General features: G+C 35.7%; 1 non-coding gene across 1 annotated transcript; it reads left to right on the top strand.

Moving 5' to 3' along the window:
• Positions 1-14155: 14155 nt before the first annotated feature.
• LOC112768255 (small nucleolar RNA R71) lies at positions 14156-14264 on the top strand. The gene has a single exon (XR_003185691.1). It is a non-coding gene; the product is annotated as a small nucleolar RNA R71 (small nucleolar RNA).
• Positions 14265-22291: the final 8027 nt, after the last annotated feature.

Raw genomic sequence — 22291 nt, 5'->3', positions numbered from 1 at the left:
ACATTGAACCTGGAATTGAGAAGAAATAAACCTAAAACTAAGAAAAATCCTGAAACCTAGAGAGAGGAGAGAGCCTCTCGCTCTAGAAACTACATCTAAAACCTAATTGTTGTGTATTGATGAAAGAATAAATGATTGATTGCATGAATGAATGATTCCCCCATTCTGCAGCTTCTATTCTGTGTTCTCGGGCTTGGAATTTGGCCAAAACGGAGCCCAGAAATCACTCCCTGTGCTTTCTGCAACTTTCCACACGTGGCGCATGTCACACGTACACATAGGTAACGCGAGCACGTCATTTGGAGATATTACTTGTCACGCGTATGCGTCGGTCACGCGTACGCGTCGCTCGTCTTCTGCGCTAGGCACGCGTACGCGTCGCCCATGCGTGCGCGTCGCTGCCAGTTTTTCAAATACTTCATTTTTCGCGTTCCTTCCACTTTTGCATGTTTCCTTTCCATCCTCTAAGCCATTCCTGCCCTCTAAAGCCTGAAAGTACTCAACACACAGATCACGGCATCGAATGGTAATAAAGGATAATTAAAATTGACAGTTTAAAGGCCTAGGAAACATGTTTTCAACTAAATTACAGAATTAGTAAGGAATTGTAAAACCATGCAAATTATATGAATAAGTGAGCAAAGAATCGATAAAAACCACTCAAATTAGCACAAGATAAACCATAAAATAGTGGTTTATCAATCTTCCACACTTAAACATTAGCATGTCCTCATGTACGAATCTTAGCACAAGTGGTTAGGAAGTTTTGAAAAAGATATGATTTGAAAAGGGTTTTAAATTTCGAAAAAAAAAATCTGGATTTTAAAATTGATTTTTGAAAAAAAAAAGCTTTAAAATAGAGAGAAAATATATTTTTGAATTTAAAGAGGAAAGAGAAAAACAATAAGATAGCACAAGATTTAAAATTTTTAGATCTAATGCTCCTTGTTTTCGAAAATTTTTGGAGGGAAAACACCAAGGAACACCAAACTTAAAAATTTTAAGATCAAGACACAAGGAGAACTCAAGAACACTTTGAAGACTCACAAGAACACAAGAACATGAAGAAAGAACACCAAACTTAAAATTTTTAGAAAACCAAATTAAAATTTTCGAAAAACAAAGAAAAATCAACAAGAAAACACCAAACTTAAGGTTTGGCACAAGATTTATTCAAAGAAAAATTATTTTTGAAAAAGATTTTAAAAATAGGATAGCCAAATACCAAGAACATAAGCACCACGCTCTAGCTAATTGAGCTATAAATTTAAAGTGTTTTAACAATGTATAAATAATAAAAGACTCTAAACCAAAAAGAAAAATTTTTCCTAATCTAAGCAACAAAATAAACCGTCAGTTGTCCAAACTCAAAAAATCCCCGGCAACGGCGCCAAAAACTTGGTGCACGAAATTGGAAATCACAATTCTTCACAAATTCGCACAACTAACCAGCAAGTGCACTGGGTCGTCCAAGTATACCTTACGCGAGTAAGGGTCGATCCCACGGAGATTATTGGCTTGAAGAAATCTATGGTTATCTTGTAACTCTTAGTCAGGAAGACAATAAAATAATTCACTTATCAAATTTGATTGCAAGGAATAAAAGGGCAGAACACAAATTATACTTGTATGCAATGATGGAGAATATGTTGGAGTTTTGGAGATGCTTTGTCTTCTGAAATTCTGCTTTCCTCTGTTTCTGATTCATGCACGCACGTCCTCCTATGGCAAGCTGTGTGTTGGTGGATCACCATTGTCAATGGCTACCATCCATCCTTCCAGTGAAAAGGGTCCAGGTGCGCTGTCACCGCACGGCTAATCATCTGCAGGTTCTCAATCGTATCGGAATAGGATTTACTCTCCTTTTGCGTCTGTCACTACACCCAGCACTCGAGAGTTTGAAGCTCGTCATAGTCATTTAATCCCTGAATCCTACTCGAAATACCACAGACAAGGTTTAGACTTTCCGGATTCTCTTGAATGCTGCCATCAATCTAGCTTATGCCACGAAGATTCCAATTAAGAGATCTAAGAGATATTCATTTATTCTACGGTGGAACATAAGTGGTTGTCAGGCACGCATTCGTGGAGGAATGATGATGATTGTCACGTTCATCACATTCATATTGAAGTGCGAATGGATATCTTAGATAGGAACACGCATGTTTGAATGGAAAACAGAAATACTTGCATTAATTCATCGAGACACAGCAGAGCTCCTCACCCCCAACAATGGAGTTTAGAGACTCATGCCATCAAAAGGTACAAAGTTCAGATCTAAAATGTCATGAGATACAAAATAAATCTCTAAAAGTTGTTTAAATACTAAACTAGTAACCTAGGTTTACAGAAAATGAGTAAACTATGATAGATGGTACAGAAATCCACTTCTGGGGCCCACTTGGTGTGTGCTGGGGCTGAGACTTAAGCTTCTCACGTGCATGGGCTGTTTTGGGCGTTCAACGCCAGGTTGTAACCTGTTTCTGGCGTTGAACTCCAACTTTTAACTTGTTTCTGGCGCTGGACGCCAGACTGCAACATGGAACTGGCATTGAACGCCAATTTACGTCGTCTATCCTTGACCAAAGTATGGACTATTATATATTTCTGGAAAGCTCTAGATGTCTACTTTCCAACGCAATTGGAAGCGTGCCATTTGGACTCCTGTAGCTCCAGAAATTTCATTTTGAGTGCAGAGAGGTCAGAATCCAACAGCATCAGCAGTCCTTTTTCAGCCTGAATCAGATTTTTGCTCAGCTCCCTCAATTTCAGCCAGAAATTACCTGAAATTACAGAAAAACACACAAACTCATAGTAAAGTCCAGAAATATTAATTTTGCCTAGAAACTAATGAAAATAAACTAAAAACTAACTAAAACATACTAAAAACTATATGAAATTATCCCCGAAAAGCGTATAAAATATCCGCTCATCACCCAACCTTGATCCAAGCTCTCATTGTAATCTCCTCTTGCTACAACATGATTGTAACCAAACTCATAGCCAGAGGGGGTGAGAATTCATAGTAGCAAGAGAAATAAAAACTAATAAAAAGTAATGAAAATAAACTCCTAAAACTAGAAACACTAACAAATAAATGAAAAAGCAAGATTATTCACAATATTCACAATAACCAATAATAAGGCACACAATTGCAATTCCCCGGAAACGGCACCATTTTTTTACGAACGGATTTTTGTTAGTAAAGAATTTCACAAATAAATTCTCGTTGCTAGTATAGTTTCTAAACCAACAAAGAATCCTTTCGTACAAAAGTTTGGTTGTCACTTAAGCAAACACAATAAAAATATAAACCGAAGTATTTAAACCTCGGGTCGTCTCTCAAGGAATTGCAGGAAGGTGTATTTATTATTGGTTTTGGAAAAAGTATCTTTTTCGATTTTTGAAATAAGGAACAAGGAAATAAATGGCAAGAAAGTAGATTAATAACTAGAAAAGCTCTTGGCAAGGTATGAGAACTGGACATCCTATCCTAGTTATCCTTATCAATTGTGATAAGAATTGTTCATTCCTCCCACTTAGTTAACCTCTAACTATGAAGGAAAGTCAAGTGGACTAATCAATTTGATTCCTCAAGTCCTAGTCAACTCCTAAGGAAAGACTAGCTTTAGAGGGATCCAAATCAACCAGCAACTTCTAATTATCAATCAACAAAGGAGTTTGATAACTCAAGTGTTTCCAATTACTCAACCAAAGCCAAGAATATAAAAATCAAACTTAAAACTCTCCCAAGCATTTTTTCAAACACTTGGAAGGCATAACATAAAAACATAGAAAAGTAATAGGTAATGTAAAATCTAAAACCAACAATTGGAAGCATCAATAATAACAATTAAAGCAAGAAGCAATAGATCTGAAATACCTCAAATTGCATTAAATAGGAAAATCAAATCTAACATAAAAAGTTCATAAATTTAATTGGAAAGATAAATAAACTAGAATGCTAAGACAATTAAAAGTATAAGAAAAACTAAATTAAAGCAACATTGAACCTAAAATTGAGAAGAAATAAACCTAAAACTAAGAAAAATCTTAAAACCTAGAGAGAGGAGAGAGCCTCTCTCTCTAGAAACTACATCTAAAACCTAATTGTTGTGTATTGATGAATGAATGATTGATTGATTGCATGAATGAATGATTCCCCCATTCTGCAGCTTCTATTCTGTGTTCTCGGGTTTGGAATTGGGCCGAAACGGAGCCCAGAAATCGCTCCCTACGCTTTCTGCAACTTTCTGCACGTGGCGCATGTCACGCGTACGTGTAGGTCACACGTGCGCGTCATTTAGCGATATTCCTTGTCACGCGTACGCGTCACTCGTTTTTTGCGCTAGGCACGCATACGCGTCGCCCATGCGTGCGCGTCGCTGCTAGTTTATCAAATACTTTATTTTTCGCGTTCCTTCCACTTTTGCTTGTTTCCTTTCCATCCTCTAAGCCATTCCTACCCTCTAAAGCCTGAAAGTACTCAACACACAGATCACAGCATCGAATGGTAATAAAGGATAATTAAAATTGACAGTTTAAAGGCCTAGGAAACATGTTTTCAACTAAATCACAGAATTAGGAAGGAATTGTAAAACCATGCAAATTATATGAATAAGTGAGCAAATAATCGATAAAAACCACTCAAATTAGCACAAGATAAACCATAAAATAGTGGTTTATCACGGACGCACAGGTGTGTGCGTCTGCACACTTCGCCGAATTTCCACTTGTGCATACGCACGTATGGTTGTGCGCACGCACGCATGCTGATTTCTTCCTTGTGCGTACACACGCATCCCTGTGCGCACGCACGCATGGTTGTGTGCTTTTCCTTTGTTTTCTTCATGTTTTCCCCCTTTGTACATGCTTTCTTCCACTTTTACCTTGCCAAACTTGCCTCTAGGACCTAAAATCACTCAACAAACATGTCATGGCATCGAATGGCATAAAAGTGGAATTAAAAATTACTAATTTAAGCTCAAAATCACATGTTTTCACATTTAGGCACAATCTAGAGAGAAAACACAAAGCATGCTATTTTAGTGAATAAGTGTGAGTTTATGTGATGAAATTCATTCAAATCAAATAAAAATACATCGTCAAATATGGATTCATCAATTCCCCCACACTTAAACAATAGCATGTCCTCATGCTAAACCAACAAGGAGAATGATCAAAAAGGGTAATCAACTTATTGAATGCAACTATCTATATGCATGCAAGTATGTATATACTATAAATACCTATATATACTATAGTATCCTATTGAATTGGTGAAAACAAACAATCAAATTCCCAAGCAAGTATATAGACATATAGGACTGAGCAAAGAAGTAGCTCAATGCAATCAAAATCTAAAGAATTGATTCAACTCATCAAAAAGAAGCAACTTGCAAGAATGCATGATAAGAAGTATGGAAACATAGAATTGAGTGATCGAACCCTCACTAGGTGTGTATACACTCTCAACGCTCGGTGTTTAGGGTTTAATCACTCAAGTCTCCTCTAATCATGCTTTCAAGGATTTGCTCTTCATCTAACAATCAACAAGTATTTGATGCATGTATGAAACTATCATGAGGTCTTTAGAAGGTTGTAATGGGGTTGGGGTAAGGGTAGGATGAGTATATGGCTAAGTGGACTAAAGGATTGAATCTTTGATTAGCTCAAGTACCCAACTCAACCTATATCAATCAACCCACAAAAAAAATGCATTCTAGCCACCCATTACTTCTTTTCACACACATTCATGCCTTAGTTTCTATTCAAAACACATATGCATTTCTTATTCAATTTTTTTCTTTGGGGCAACCTTTGTCCCCTCTTATTATTTTTTTTCATTTCATTTTTTTCTATGACAAATGCATATGGTTAAAGCAAATTAACACATGAATGCGCACCCATTTTTTCCAAATTTTCAATAAGTACTCAAAACAAATTTTTCAATCACTACCAATGTTTTCCAATATTTTTCCCACACTTAAATGACACACACATCTCAACCTAAGTTAATCAAAGATGCAATTCAAGGTAATTCATGATTTTTCTCTTAGGATTGTGATGTGCTAATAATTAGAACAAAGGGGATTAAAAAGCTCAAAAGGGGTTAACAAGGGTAGATGCAAGGGTAAGGCTATATGGGTGAGTAAGCTTAATTTAAAGATGGCCTCAATCATGCTAAATGCATTCAAGACATCAAACATCGGAAATAAAGAATCAAGCAAAATCAAGATCACAATCATAGAAGGAAAAAAATCACACTATGAACAAAATTAGTGGTTAGAATGTGTAACCACTCATTAAGGCTTAGTAACTCACAAGGCATTTTATTCTATCTCTCTTCTATGTTCCATAAAGATTCATTCAAGCAAGTTTAAAAACGATTTTCTCAATCAATTCAATAGAATGCCCTTGAAACAAAATTTGTTGTTTTTCACCAAAATTATTTCCTATATGTATGTAGGTTGTGATGGATGCAATTTTTCAAAATTTTCTAGTTCTTTTCCTAATTTTCAACAAGAAAAAAATAACATGAACAATTAGGACAAAATTGAACTAGGTGCTATACTATTCACATCATCCAATCACAACTTCTATCTATAAAATATATACTAAGAAAAATATGCAAAAATGCAGCATATATAAAATATATACCAACTAAAAATGCAAAATGCAATAGTATAAGCTAAGATATATATACTAGAAGAGAATGCAATGCAACAATTAAAAAGCACTCTAAATATCTATAAGAAACATAATAAAAAGAAACAAAAATAAAGTGCAAAGTGTTTGAAAAAGAAAGTTTACGCCCCAAAATGACGAATCCTCCCCCACACTTAAACGTTGCACAGTCCTCCGTGCACGAACATAATCCGGGGGAATGAAGCTTTACGTTCTTCCACTTGGCATCTCCATCATCGGTTTCCTTCTCCTCTCCCGGCTCAGCTCCTTGCCTTTATGTCTCATCCTCAAAAAGAAGGAATAAAGTATAATTAGGAATCATAGGGCAATTAGCACAAAAAGGTAAAGGAGGGAGTAAATAAGCATCTAATTGAGTAATTTTGCATAGTGGTATGGTATGATAGAAAGATGAGCCATGTGTGTATTCCAATTATGCGCGCGGTTAGAATACACACAATGGCCGGTTAAAATGGAATCCACACAATCAAAAAGTAAGCATGAGTTCCTCAACTAAATGGCCTAAGATGCAACTAAGAGATGAGCATCAATTAAAAGACAAGCAAGCTTAGGCAATTACAACAAGAGTGAATTAAATGTAGGAATTATTGGATATTGAAGGTGTGCAAGTGAAAGAGCAAAATTGATATAAAGTAGCACAACAAACAATAACCAAGGCAATGATGAACGAAAAACTCCTTATTCATCATGAAACATAAGGAAAAAGTCACATGGTAAAGATACTTGTTACAAAAAATGACAAGCTTGATGAGAATCAAGTTGAGTCACTCAAACAAATGCAAAGCATTAACAAGGAACAAGTACCGGTCATGTGATGAATTTAATATAAAGATCATGATGAACAAGTAATTTCAACTCAATTCACTTGATTTAATGTGCACTCATAAAAGTTTTACCTAATATGCAACAAAATGTAGATGTGCAAATCCGATTAGGTGCTAGTAATTTAAGGCAAAGTACAAGTGCATTGACGAAATTCAACCAAGAAACAACCCAATCAACATCAAACAAACACTTGCAACTTATTCAAATAACAAACAACTAAAGCAAAACGAATAGAATTACTAAAATAAAAATGAAATGCAATGAAAACTAATTAAAACAAGTAGAAAAATATGGAAAAAGCAAGGTAGGGGAGGGATGGAGGGGAAAAGAAGAGAAGAAGTAGAGAGAAGAGAAGAAAAGATATAAAGCGAGAGAAAACAAGGGCGTGTGTACGCACAGGCACGTGTGCGTATGCACACTACATAAAAATAGGGGAGGTGTGCGCTCGCACAAGGTGTGCGAGGGCTCCAAACAGAAGAGAGATTGAAAAGTGTGCGCACGCACAAGCTTGTGCGTGCACATAGAACACTTTTTTTTAGGGATGGATCATGTGTGCGTGCGCACAAGGGTCCGTGCGCACGAACAAGAGCGAAAAGAGGTATGGGGTGTAGGCGCACAGTCTGTGCTAATGCTCCCAATAGAAGGGCTACAACCTCGCGTGCGGGCGCACAAGTCTGTGCGGCCGCACAAATAGTGCAATAAGGAACATGCGTGCGTGCGCACAAGGTGGTGCGCACGCACAGACCAAGGGAAACAAGGGTGCACCCATGCACAGACTATGCTGGTGCTGCAAACAGAGGGCAATACACAGAGTGTGCGGGCGCATAGGCTTGTGCGCTCGCACAGGTCGCAAAACTCACAGTTGTGTGCGCACACACAGCAAAGTGCGTACGCACAGATGCCCGATTTTGCAAAAAAAAAAAATTTCATTTCTAAGGTGTTATGCCTTAGCTCAATCAATATTTCAACCCCAAAACATTCAAAACATCACAAAATCATGGTCCATTTGCAATTCAACCTATCTAACTCGAATTTAAACTAATCCTAAGCTATCTAAGATGAGCAAACATGCAATAAACTAAGACTATAAACAAAGAGAAGGGGTAAGAAAGATGTTACCATGGTGGGGTGTCTCCCACCTAGCACTTTAGTTTATAGTCCTTAAGTTGGACTTATTGGGGAGACTCTTGCTAGGGTGGTTTGTGTTTCCACTCCTCCTTGAATCTCCATCCAAGCTTGCACTTTGAGGCTCCTCCGGGATCCTATATTCTAGGCATCCGGTCACCTTCTTGTTGATTTCTATGCTCCAGGCCGGATGGAAAAGCTCCTAATTGACCCTTGTAACAACCCAACATTTTCCAAAAATCACCGAACCGTGCTCTACACACCACTTGAACTCCGATTCTTGAATTAACCTTCTTGATGATCCTTGGAGTCCTTTGGCTACCAACACTCCTTTCTCCACCACTCACCAACCCAAGAAAGATCTTGAGTTGGTAATCCGTTTCCAAGATAGCATATTGATGGGGGCCAATGAAGTTCATAGATGAGATTGCCACCCACTCAATGTGCTCTTGGTTGCTAACTCCTTCCTCACCAACCTCTTCCTCCTCTTCCCCATCACTTACATCATAACAAGGAGGTTGTGAGAAGTCTACCTCCATGTCTTCCTCAAACTCAATGGGAAGAGGCTCATTAGGGTCATTAAGGGGATTGACCAAGGAGGACAAAAAATCATCAATGATGGAATCCTCATCTTGATCAATCTTCTTCAATTCACCCTTTCTCTCCTCCGGTTCACATACTTCCCCTTCTCCTTCTTGTTGCACTTCATGCTCTAACCCTTCTTCTTTTCCTTGTGGCTCCATGCTCTCCTCTTCACTACACCCTTCAATTTCTACTTCACACTCTTCAAGAGGAGTGCCTTGATCGGATAAGCGTAGCAAAACTGATGACAAGTCATCTTAGGCTAATTTCACAAGCCTATTTCATTAGTTTTCACTTGGTTTTCATGCATTTTTAGGAAATAAGTAAGTGTTTGAGTGAGAATTTTATGCTTGTCTAGATTCAATCAAACATTGGTAATTTTATGTATTTTCATTAGATTTCTTGCAAGATTTAGTTGATAATATGAATGATGCAAGAGTTGATGATTATGCCAAGGCTTTGATGTATTTGTTTAGTTGATGATAGGTGAAAATATGAAGGAGAAGGAGCAATAAAAGCACTAAAAGAAGAATCACAACCCCAAGGTGGCAAAAGAGTAGAAACAGACTCAAGGAGGAGGAAAGAGGATTTGCAATCCTGACCTCTTTACACTCAAACAAGAATAACTCGAGCTACAAAACTCCGAATGAGGTGATTCTAGTGACATTGGAAAGTAGGAATCTAGAGCTTTCTAAGAATATATGGCATTGTATGGTGGACACTAAATCTGAGGGAGAAAACTTACCCCGAAAGTGCAAAGATGAATATAGTATGAACTTGTAGTAAGGCCAGCTGACCTCTCCATCTTCCAAGGAGGATAACTTGAGCTGTAGAGATTGGAATGATGCGCTCTCAAATGCATTGGAAAGTAAACATCCAGATATTTCCAACGATATATAATAGTATGGGGTGAACATTAAGTTTGGGCCTCAAAAGCTAGTGATAACTTTGGCCTCCAATGTAGCGTTCACTAAGTGAACGCCTTAGTGAATGCCACGTTCACTAAATTGAACGTTTTCGGCCTCCAAAACAGCATGACCATGCCTTCTTCAAAGGACCATAACTTGAGCTACAGATGTCCAATTGATGCGCTTCCAGTTGCATTTGAAAGCTGACATTCATAGCTTTCCAACGATATATAGAAATCTATATTTGGCATGAAATTGAAGCACAAGTGATAGGCATCTTTAAGGCCCAAGAACCACACTCAGCAACACTTTTGGAGTAACGTTCACTTCCAAAGTGAATGCTACGTTCACTAAAGGCAACATTTTCATGACTCTTGGGCAAGGGAGCTGGGCGTGCATCAAATCAATGAAGGGTAGCACTTAAAAATTTGAGCGCAGCGTTTCCTTTTGGCAATGTTTTCGTACTTCTCATGGGGAGGAAGGCTCAGCATCAAGCATAGCGCTCACAATTTGAGCGTGGCATTCAGAAATTGAATGCTATAGGCAAGAAGAAATAAGCACGTGAGGAAGCATGCTTGGAGCAGTGAATGTAGCGTTCACTTAAGCAAACTGAGCGCTCTACTGGAGCATGCCTCCAACCCAATTTCAACCAAAGCCACCCGGATCCATTCTTCATTCAAGGCCACATTTGAAAAGCCCATTCCAAGCTTTGAAAACCAAAATAGAAAGTGTATAAATAGGATTTAATTTGATTTGAGAGAGAAACTTTTAGCTCATTTAGTTTTCACTTTTAATTTTCATTTGTTTTGAATTTGGGATTTGGGGATTGGATCTATTTTCTTTCTTTTTGTTCTTTCTTCTACAACTTCTACTTTCTGTTTTGAATTGAGATTGAAGAGCACCATTGATTCTTAATCTGAGAATCATCTTTTGCTTTTCTTCTCAATAGTTCTAAGAATTGGATCTTAATTTTCTTTTCTGGTTTTCATTTTCATTTTCTTGTGCAATTTCTCTTCTGCTTGGTCAAGAGAGTAATTGAGATCCAGATCTGCTCTCTGATCTCATTGCTCTTCTTCGATCTTCAATTTCTCTTTTAGAATTTCATAATTGAGCTAAGTTTTATTATTGTTGGTTTCTTCAAGCAATTTTTCATTTCTGTTTTGCTAGTGAGCTGAATCTCTTCATCTCATAGCTCTTTGATTTACTTTAGTTTACATTTTCTGGTTCAATTTGAATCCCAACACCCAAATCCCTTTACTCTTAATGAAATTTACATTTTCCAGCAATTTAGATTCAGCAATTTAAATTTCTTTTACTTTAAGTTTCAGTTATTTATTTTTCTTGCAATTTAAGTTTCAGCTTTTACTTTCTTGCTCTTTAAGTTTCTGCAATTTACTTCTTCAGCACCTTTAGATTCAGCCAATTTTCATTCTGCGCTTTTATTTTCTTGCAATTTAGCTTTTGTTGATCAAGTTTCACTCAAATCATCAAACATTCGCTTAACTAAATTCATCACCTAACTAAAATTGCTCAATCCATCAATCCCTGTGGGATCGACCTCCTTCTTGTGAGTTATTACTACTTGATGCGACCCAGTACACTTTTTGGTGAGTTTTGTGGGAATCATTTTTCCCTCATCAAAACCAAGCGGTTCACCGCTTCGGCTATGGTAGCCATGAATTGTCCTTGTGTGCTTCGGAATCCTTCTTGCTCTTGGAGAAAGGCTTGAAGGTCTTGTTGGTCTTGGGCCAAGGATGGGAAAGCTTCACATTGGGGTGAAAATTGAGATTCATAATTTGGGAGAAAGGTTGTATATGTGGGAGGTGACTCATGTTGGCAAGTGTTTAGAGGTGGTATGTAAGAAGGTGTATAGTGGTGGTGGTGTGGTGTTTGAAAATATGGTGATTAAGAGTTATGTAGGGGTATGGATCATAGGTATATGGTGGTGGAGGTGTATAATCAAAGTGAAATCCACCATATCCTTGGTTTGGATATGCATATTGGGGATGGTTTGGTTCATCGTAATATAGAGGAGGTTGCTCCTTCCAAAATTGATGCTCCAATCCCATGATGCAATCCAAAGTAGAAGTTATCAAGCCCTACAAAATGATAACAACCAAACTCCAAATCAAGAGGGTGATAACTCATAGAGGAAATAGAAAATAAAAACTAAAGACATCAAGTAACAAAAGAAACAAAATCCTAATTAATAGCAAAAACAGGCAAACAACCCAAAAAGTATCTATTCACACTATTCACATATTTACAAGAACCAAAATATAGCACTCATGACGCTAGCTCCCCGGTAACGGCGCCAAAATTTGACGATGACCAAGAGCATAGGTTTAGATTTTCACCCTAAAAATAGAATTTGTTCGTTGCAAGTATAGTCCAAACCCAACAATTGATCATCAATCAAATTATCATTCTAAAGATTGTCACAATGCAAAGCAAATATAAACCGAGAGTATTTAGACTCCCGGGTTGTTCTCCCTAGGAACTAATGCAAAGAGTGCACACAATTTTGGTTGTGGGAAACAAGTGGTGTTTTCAATAATAAGGAAGCAACAAATAAAGAGATAAAAGAACTAGACAAAATTACAATTAATAAACTAATGAAGGAATTAAAGAACTATGTATGTAATATGGACAAGTAAGACTCAAAATTGAGGGAAAAGTGGTTTAAAACATGAATGAAACCTTGACTTGGGATGAGTTATAGAATCCCTTCCTTGCCATAACCACAACTATGATAATTATGATGGGTTAATCTCACTAAGTCAACCCTCACATCGGAGAGTAAGTTAAATGAGCATAAGTGTTCTTAACTCACAAATCCTAGCATGCTTGCTAATTACCTTAGCAACAAATTAGCGTTAGTGGGAACAAGAACAATTAACAACCCAAGAATTATCACTAAATGTTGGACATTATGGCTCTAGTAATCCATAAACTCATTTTTCCCAAGCCAAGGGGTGGAAATTACCCCATAATCAAAATTGACATTTTATCGAACACATAGTGGGCATAAACATAAAACATGACAAAATTGGTAAATTAATGAACGCTATGAATCACAAATTCTCAAAATCAATAAAGGCAACTCAAACAAACATAGAATAAGCATCAAACATTAAATTCATCAACTAGAAATCCAAAATTGCAAAACTATATATATATTGACAAAGGAAAGTAAAATATATGAAAGTGTAGAATAAAAGAGAAATTAAAGAAATACTTACAATGAGATAGCAAAATCCAAAGCCAAAATTGAAGTATAAAATGCTACAAACCATAATTAAACCTAAGAGAGAATTTCCTAATCTACACTACTCCTACTCCTACTATGTGTTTCTACCCTACAAGTGAGCTCTCCTTTGTCATGTGTTGATATGCCCTTAATATAGCCTCTCAAACCAGCCTTCAGCACTTCAGAAATGGGCCTAGAGACCCCCAAAACCACGCAGCACGTGACTTTTTAATGGATGCATGCGCTAGTACCTATGCGGACGCACAAGTGTGTGCGTTCGCACACTTCGCTGAATTTCCACTTGTGCGTACGCTCATATGGTTGTGCGCACGCACGCATGCTGATTTCCTTCTTGTGCATATGCACGCATCCCTGTGCGCACGCACGCATGGCTGTGTGCTTTTCCTTTGTTTTCTTCATGTTTTCTCCCTTTATACATGCTTCCTTCCACTTTTGCCTTGCCAAACTTGCCTCTAGGGCCTAAAATCACTCAACAAACATGTCATGGCATCGAATGGCATAAAAGTGGAATTAAAAATCACTAATTTAAGCTCAAAATCGCATGTTTTCACATTTAGGCACAATCTAGAGAGAAAACACAAAAGCATGCTATTTTAGTGAATAAGTGTGAGTTTATGTGATGAAATCCATTCAAATCAAACCAAAATACATCGTCAAATATGGATTCATCAGCTGTCCAATGATATTTTGGACATCTCAGACAAGCCATCATAGAAGATGCCTAGGATAGACCATTCTGAGAGCATGTTAGGAGGACACCTCCTGATCAGTTGCTTGTATCTTTCCCAAGTTTCATAGAGGGATTCACCTTCTCTTTGTCTAAAGGTTTAAACTTCCACTCTGATTTTGCTCATCCTTTGAGGAGGAAAGAATTTGGCCAAGAAAGCATTGACCAGCTTCTCCCAGGAGTCTAGGCTCTCTTTAGGTTGAGAATTCAACCATATTTTAGCCCTGTCTCTAACAGTAAAGGGAAAGAGCATAAGTCTGTAGACCTCAAGATCCACTCCATTGGTCTTAACAGTGTCATAGATTTGCAAGAATTCAAATAGGAATTGATGTGGATCTTCCAATGGAAGTCCATGAAATTTGCAATTCTATTGCAGAAGAGAGACTAATTGAGGCTTAAGCTCAAAGTTGTTAGTTTCAATGGTACGTATGGAGATACTTCTGCCACAAAAATCAGAGGTAGGCATGGTGAAAGCACCAAGAACCTTTCTTGCCTCTCCTTCATGATTAGGCTCGGCTGCCATGTTGTTAACTTCCTGTTCAAAATTTTCTGAGAGGGTTCTTCTAGAGTGTTGTACTTTAGCTTGTTGTAAACGCCTCCTTAGAGTTTTCTCAGGTTCAGGATCAAGATTAAAGAGAAGTTCTTTATCTTTGTTCCTGGTCATAAACAAGAAAAAAAACTAAGAAAGAAGGAGAATAGGAGCTCTATGTTTAAGAACAGAGGACCCCTTGTGAGATGTGAAGAAGAAAGGAAAGAAGAATGAAGATAGAAGAAGGAGAAGAAGAATTCGGCTATGAGGAGTAGAGAATTCGAAAATTAAAAGTGAAAAGAGAAACAAGAATTAAAATATTTTTATTTTTATTTTATTTATTAATGAAATTTGAAAATAGAAGCTAATTAATTAAAAATATTTGAAATTTAATTAATGAATTTTTGAAAATAGAAGAGAGAGAAAGAGAGAAGATATTTTCGAAAATTAGAAGAGAGAAGAATTAGTTAGGAAGTTTTGAAAAAGAAGAAAGAGAAAAAACTAACTAATTAAGAAAGATTTGAAAACAAGATAAGATAGAAGATTAGAAAAGATTTAATTTTAAAATTTGAAATTAGAAAAGATAAGATAAGAATTTGAAAAAGAATTGAAAAAGATTTAAAAATATAAAATTCAAAATTTGATTTTTGAAAAAGATTTGATTTTGAAATTTGAAATTTAAATTTTGAATACTGAAATTGAATTTTTAAATTTTGAATTTGAAATAAGATAAGATAAGATTTTTGAATTTTAAAGAAAAGATAAAAAGATAAGATAGTGGTTTGAAAAAGATATGATTTTTGAAAAGATTTGAATTTTGAAATTTAAAACTAAGATAAGATAAGATAATGATTTTGAAATTAAAAATTGAAAAATTGGTTGTAATTTTCGAAAACTGCAATTAAAGATAAGAAAAGATATTTTATTTTTTTATTTTTGAATTTAATGAAGAAAGAGAAAAACACACAAAAGATATCAAACTTAAAATTTTTAGATCTAAGGACACTACTGTGCGAAAATTTTAAAGAAAAACACAATAGGACACCAAATTTAAAAATTTTAAGATCAAAACAAGAAGAAAAACAAGAACACTTTGAAGATCAAGAAGAACACCAAGAACAAAATTCAAAGAAAACAAAGAACATGCAAAAGACACTAAACTTAAAATTTTTGAAAACCAAAGACACAATTTTCGAAAATTATAAAGTAAAGACATAAGAAGACACCAAACTTAAAAATTGACACAAGATTCAACTAAAAGACATTATTTTTGAAAATCTTTAGAAGAAAGACTCAAGAAATTCGAAAAAGACTCAAACAAGAACAAGAACAAAGACTCAAATAAAAAATCAGAATTAATAAAGAAAAGAAAAGGTTTTTGAAATTTTTTTTTAAAAGAAGAAGAAAATAAAAAACTCAAACAAAATTAAAAACAATACCTAATCTAAGCAACAAGACAATCCGTTAGTTGTCCAAACTCGAACAATCCCTGGCAACGGTGCCAAAAACTTGGTGCACGAATTCCCACACTTCACACAACTGAACCAACAAGTGCACTGGGTCGTCCAAGTAATCCCTGAGTGAGTCAGGGTCGATCCCTCGAGGATTGTGATTTGAAGCAAGCTATGGTTATCTTGTAGATCTTAGTTAGGTGAATAGAAAAGTTGTTTGTTTGTTTAATTTGCATGAAAAGAAAATAAATAAAACGTTACTCGGTTGATGGTGAATGTAATGATATGGAGATGGTTGGCTTGGAGATGCTTTGTTCTTCTGGATTACTCTGGTCTTACTATCTACTTTAACTGTGAATGATTTCTTCTATGGTAGGCTGTATGTGATCAACGCCTTTCTTACAAGGTCGCTAATGCTCCTCCATATCTGAACCCGGTTAATGCGGATCCATTCTGATTGAGGGTGAAGCTCCTGCAATTCATTCTCCTTAGTGATCCTACTCAAAACGCCACAGACAAGGTCAAATCTTCTGGATCAGAGGATGTTGCACCTTTAGTTCTAGCCTCTATCACAAAGACTCTAATCTCTCCATACCTCGGCTGAACTGGTGCACGAGAAGTCCCCAATGAAGTCGTGGATTAGCCGTCTAAGAGATGTATAATCAAGCTAGTGGTTCATCATTGTCCGATTAAAGACTCACTCTAAACTCCTGTAGAATGAGATAACCTTGTGCCGGTTCAATGCATTCATAATGATGAAGAACGGATATACATCTTATAATAGAGAATCAAACACGTATTGAGATAGAATAGTAGTACCTTATTAATCCATAAAACCCAACAGAGCTCCTCCCCTCAACCTAGGAGGTTTAGAAACTCATACTGATAGAAAATACAATCATAAACAAAAATATGATAGGTCCTCCCTTAGTCTATAAAAGTTCTCAAATAAATACTAAGCTAATGACTAAGTATTACATAAGAAGGGTAAAACAGTCTTTTAGTGCTAAAATCCACTTCTGGGGCCTACTTGGTGAGTTTGGGCTGAGCTTGATTGAGATCCATGTGCTAGGAGGCCTCTAGGGCATTGAACGCTAGCTAGAGGGTCCTTTTTGGGCATTGGATGCTGGTCTCTTCTCCTTTGAGCGTTGGACGCAAGAATAGGGCAGTAGGCTAGCACTGAACGCCAGTTTTGGGCCTTCAATTCTGAAGCAAAGTATGAACTATTATACATTGCTGGAAAGCTATAGATGTTAGCTTTCCATAGCCATTGAGAATGCTTCATTTGGACTTCTGTAGCTCCATAAAACGTCTTTCGAATGCAGAGAGATTAGATCCGGACAGCATCTGCAGTGCTTTCTCTGTCTCTGAATCAGACTTTCGCTCCAGCTCCTCAATTTCAGCCAAAAAATACTTGAAATTGCATAAAAACACACAAACTCAAAGTAGAATCCAAAAATGTGAATTTTGCACTAATACCTATGAAAACTTAAATAAAACATACTAAAAACTATATGAAAATGATGCTAAAAAGCGTATAAAATATCTGCTCATCACTCTCCTCTCCTTATTTTTCTGGTTTTGATGAAATCTACTGCGGTTATGACTAAAAGGATTAGAGATGGCAAAACTTTCCGAAATGCAGGGATTCTTGCGGGAACCGACCCAAATGGAGATTCAAAAATTGGGAATTTTTCCACAAAGATGGAAATGGGGGAAAAAATTTTTCCGAAGTAAACATGAAAACTCGAGCCAAAATCCTCGTCCCATTTCCACTAATCTCCGAATTATTAAATTTACTTAAATATATTTCTGTTATAAATTTTTTAGTCATTTCACATACCATATATATATTAAAAAACTTAATCCTAATTTTAAAAATGTCTTCCCTTCTCTCCATAACACTAACACTGTGTCATCTCATTCCTCAGTCACCCCAAAAGGTCAAAACTCACAAATCTCAATCTTTCATAGTGTCACAACCATACCCCTCGCCACTCTTGCTTAGTACTCATCGTGTCATCACCCTCTTGCCGCCTCATTGTCTCTTATCGCGACGTCCTTTCTCCTTTTCACCGCTGTGTAACTGTGTCCTTGTATGTTGTAATAATATTATTTATTTATTTTTTTAATTTTTCATTACAACTTTGATATAAATTATCAATATAGAAAGATGGGAAATGAGACTCCGCAAAAAATGAATATGGGGCAATATTCGAAAATTGGGACAGAAACGGAAAGCAAATCTAGAGTAGGAATAGAGAGTAGGAAGGTATCCCCCACCCTACCCCCATTGCCATATCTAAGAAGGCTTGAAAGTGTGTAAAATGGGTGAATAAGTAGATACTAGGGTTAGTATATTTTAGGTCTAATTCTTTCAGTTTTATTTTAACCCAAAATACATTTTCTTCTTCTTTTTTGGTTTCTTAAGATTTTTTTACTGTTTTTTAAGATTGATTCTTGATAACATATTTAATTTTTTTCACTATATGTTATAATTATTTTTAAAATATTAACATAAAAAGTTTTGATAGCCTAAAGAATGGAAGTTTAAATTTAGGGATATTTTTTTAGCTTTTAAATTTTGATACAAAAATAGATTTAGAAAACAAGTTGCAGTTGATTTTGGTTTAACAATTATGCAGGGGATAAAATAATTTTGTTTCATAACAAACATAATAAAACAGAGCAGAGGAGAAAAGTTTACATCACCATATATCCTAGTTCAGCCACTTTATGTAATCCTATATCTAGTCTCTACCACGACTATGGTAAAATTTGTACTATCTTTTTCAAAGATTACAAACACCAATACCCTAAGATTCTTCCTAATCATATCAAGGAACTCACAAGCTTCTAATAAAACTTGTTTCGGCTAGGCTCTCTAACCTAGACCCTCAACACTAAATGCTCACCCAACTTTATGATAAGCACCATTTTATCGTTCTAAATTTTGTTAAAAAGTATGAAATTTATCAACTATCTTATAAAATTTTAGCCTAATTAATTGAGTTTTTTGAATCTTGCTTGTGATGAAATTGTAAATGAAAAATATGCTTTTTGTGCTCCAAATCATTAATTTTTTAATCTCTATTATGTCATTTGATGCCATGATCAAATTTATTTAAGTGTTTTAAGGTTAAGGAACATCAATGGTTTCAAAAGATTGAAAAGAATATAGTAAAGAAGTTAATTCGAGAAGCAATTTGGAAGAGAAGCTATCTGGCAGCTGATGAGCGGATATTTTATACGCTTTTTGATATCATTTTCATATAGTTTTTAGTAGTTTTTGTTTAGTTTTTATTGATTTTTTATAGGCCTTAGTGTTAAATTCACATTTTTGGATTCTACTATGAGTTTTTGTGTTTTTTGGACAATTTCAGGTATTTTCTAGCTGAAATTGAGGAGCTAGAGCAGAAGTCTGATTCAGAGACAGGGAAAACACTGCAGATGCTGTCCAGATCTGACCTGCTTGCATTTGAAAGACCTTTTCTGGAGCTACAGAAGTCCAAATGGAGCGCTCTCAATGGCTATAGAAAGCTGACTTCCAGAGCTTTCCAGCAACATATAAGAGTTCATACTTTGCTTTGGATTTGAAGGCCCAAAACTGGCATTCAACGCCAGCCATCAGACCAGTTCTAGCGTCCAGCACCAGAAAGGGATTCCAAGCTGGAGTCCAACGCCCCAAAAAGGTGCCAGGACTGGAGTTCAACGCCCAAGGAAGCCTAAACACGTGGATTTCATCAAAGCTCAGCCCAAACACTCACCAAGTGGGCCCCAGAAGTGGATTTTAGCACTAAATAGACTGTTCTATCCTTACTAGTCATCTGTTTAGTATTTAAGGGATTAAGTTTATGTAATTCGCACCTTTTATCAGCTTTTAGACACGTTTTACCATCATACACATTTTATCATTGTTTTTACTTCAGTATGAGTTTCTAAACCTCCTAGGTTGAGGGGAGGAGCACTGCTGAGTCCTATGAATTAATAAAAGTATTACTGTTTCTTCTTCGATCCGTGTTTGATCTATCTCTAAGATGTATATCCGATCTTCATCGTGGTGAATAGGATGATCTGAAAAATTAGCTCTGTTAATCACATTAAGATGAACGTGTCTGACAAACACTTGCATCTACTTGGGTTCGTGTGAATACTTGGAAGGAAAGCACGAGCCAACAGCTATGTTTATACATCTCTCAAACGGTTAATCCACGACTTTATTGGGGACTTCTCAAGACACCAGTTCAGCCAATTTCTGGGGAGATTAGGGTCTCTGTGGTATAGGCTAGAATCCTAACAAGTAGCATCCTCTGATCCGGAAGATTTGACCTTGTCTGTGGCGTTTTGAGTAGGATCGCCAAGAGAATGACTTGCTAAGAGCTTCACCCTCCGTCATATTGAATGACCATGGGCAATGGCATTTGACCTGTAGTTGAGGAGATCAATTACTACGGGAAATGACTTTGATCACTTACAACCTGCCATAGAAGAAGATCATTCACAAGCAAGGAAGACAGTAATACCAGAGTTCATTCAGAAGGACAAAGCAACTCCGACTCTCAACTCTATTCATATCATAGATTCCAATTCAGTATTCTTAGCATACATTACTCTTACAACTTCAAACCAATGACCTTCTAATCTGCCTGACTAAGACTTGCAAGATAACCATTGCTTACTTCAAGCCACAATCCTCGTGGGATCGACCCTGACTCGCTCATGTATTACTTGGACGACCCAGTGCACTTGATGATACTGATGTACGGAAGTGTGGGGTTTGCATACACGCACCGTTTTTGGCACCGTTGTCAGGGATTGTTGAGTTTGGACAAACTGCCAGATTGTCTTGCTCCCTAGATCAGGTAATTTTTATTTTTGTTTGAGTCTTTTAATTTTTGTTTTCTTCTTCCTTAAATTTTCGAAAATCTTGAAACTTTTTTTAAAAATATTTGTCTTTTCTCTGTTTGAGTCTTTGTTAGTGTTCTTGGTTTGAGTCTTTGAGTCTTTTATTTTTATTTTACTCTTCAAATTTTCGAAAAACCATAAAAACTTTTTCAAAAATATTTTTATTTTTCTTGTTTAATCTTTGTTCTTAGTTTGAGTCTTTTTGTTTTATTCTTGTTGAGTTTTTCGTCCCTTTTAAGTTTTTCTTTCAAAAAAATTTTCAAAAATATTTTTCTTTGGTTAAATCTTGTTTCAATTTTCAAGTTTGGTGTTTTCTTGTTTATTTTCTTGTCTTTTTCGAAAATTTTGTTTTGGTTTTCTAAAAATTTTAAGTTTGGTGTTCTTTTTATGTTCTTAAGTTCTTTGAGTCTTTAAATTTTGTTCTTCGTGTTCCTGTGAGTCTTCAAGGTGTTCTTGAGTCTTGTATGTGTCTTGATCTTAAAATTTTTAAGTTCGGTATCCCTTGGTGTTTTCCTCCAACAACTTTCGAAAAACAAGGGTGCTAGATCTAAACATTTTAACTCTTGTGCCTTTTTTGTGTTTTTCTCTTTCATCATAAATTAAAAAATCAAAAAATATCTTTTCTAACTTAATTTCATCTTAATTTTCGAATTTTTTCATTAAAATTCAGATTTCAATTTTAAAATTTTATCTTATCATATCTTAGTTGTCAAGTTTTCAAAAAATCAAATCTTTTCAAAAATTAAACATCTTATCTTTTTCAAAAATTTTATCTTTTTCATATCTTTTTCAAAATTCAAAAAATCTTATCTTATCTTTTTCAAATTTCAAATTTCAAAATCATATATTTTTCAAAATCAAATTTTAAAATCTTATCTTTTTAAAATCAAATTCAAATCTTTTTCTCATCTTATCTTTTATTTTTTTTTTATTTTTTATCTTTTCTTAATTAATATCTTATCTTCTCTCTCATTTTTTTTAAAACCACCTAACTAACTTTTTCCTCTCTTAATTTTCGAAAATACTTATCATTCTTCTCTCTCATCTTTTTCAAAACTTCCTAACTAACTCTCATCTATCTTAATTTTCGAAAATTCCTCTCTCTTCTCTCTCTTCTATTTTTCGAAATGTACATTTAAATTTTAAATTCTTTTTAAATTATTAACATAGTTTTCGAAAACTTAATTTAATTAATTAATAAAATAAAAACAAAAAATATTTTAATTTTTCTATTTATGCTTCTTCTCTTCTCATCTCTATTTA

The sequence above is a fragment of the Arachis hypogaea genome, chromosome 17 (genome assembly GCF_003086295.3).
Source record: "Arachis hypogaea cultivar Tifrunner chromosome 17, arahy.Tifrunner.gnm2.J5K5, whole genome shotgun sequence".
Taxonomy (NCBI): domain Eukaryota; kingdom Viridiplantae; phylum Streptophyta; class Magnoliopsida; order Fabales; family Fabaceae; genus Arachis; species Arachis hypogaea.
This window is presented reverse-complemented; position numbering and strand designations above follow the sequence as displayed.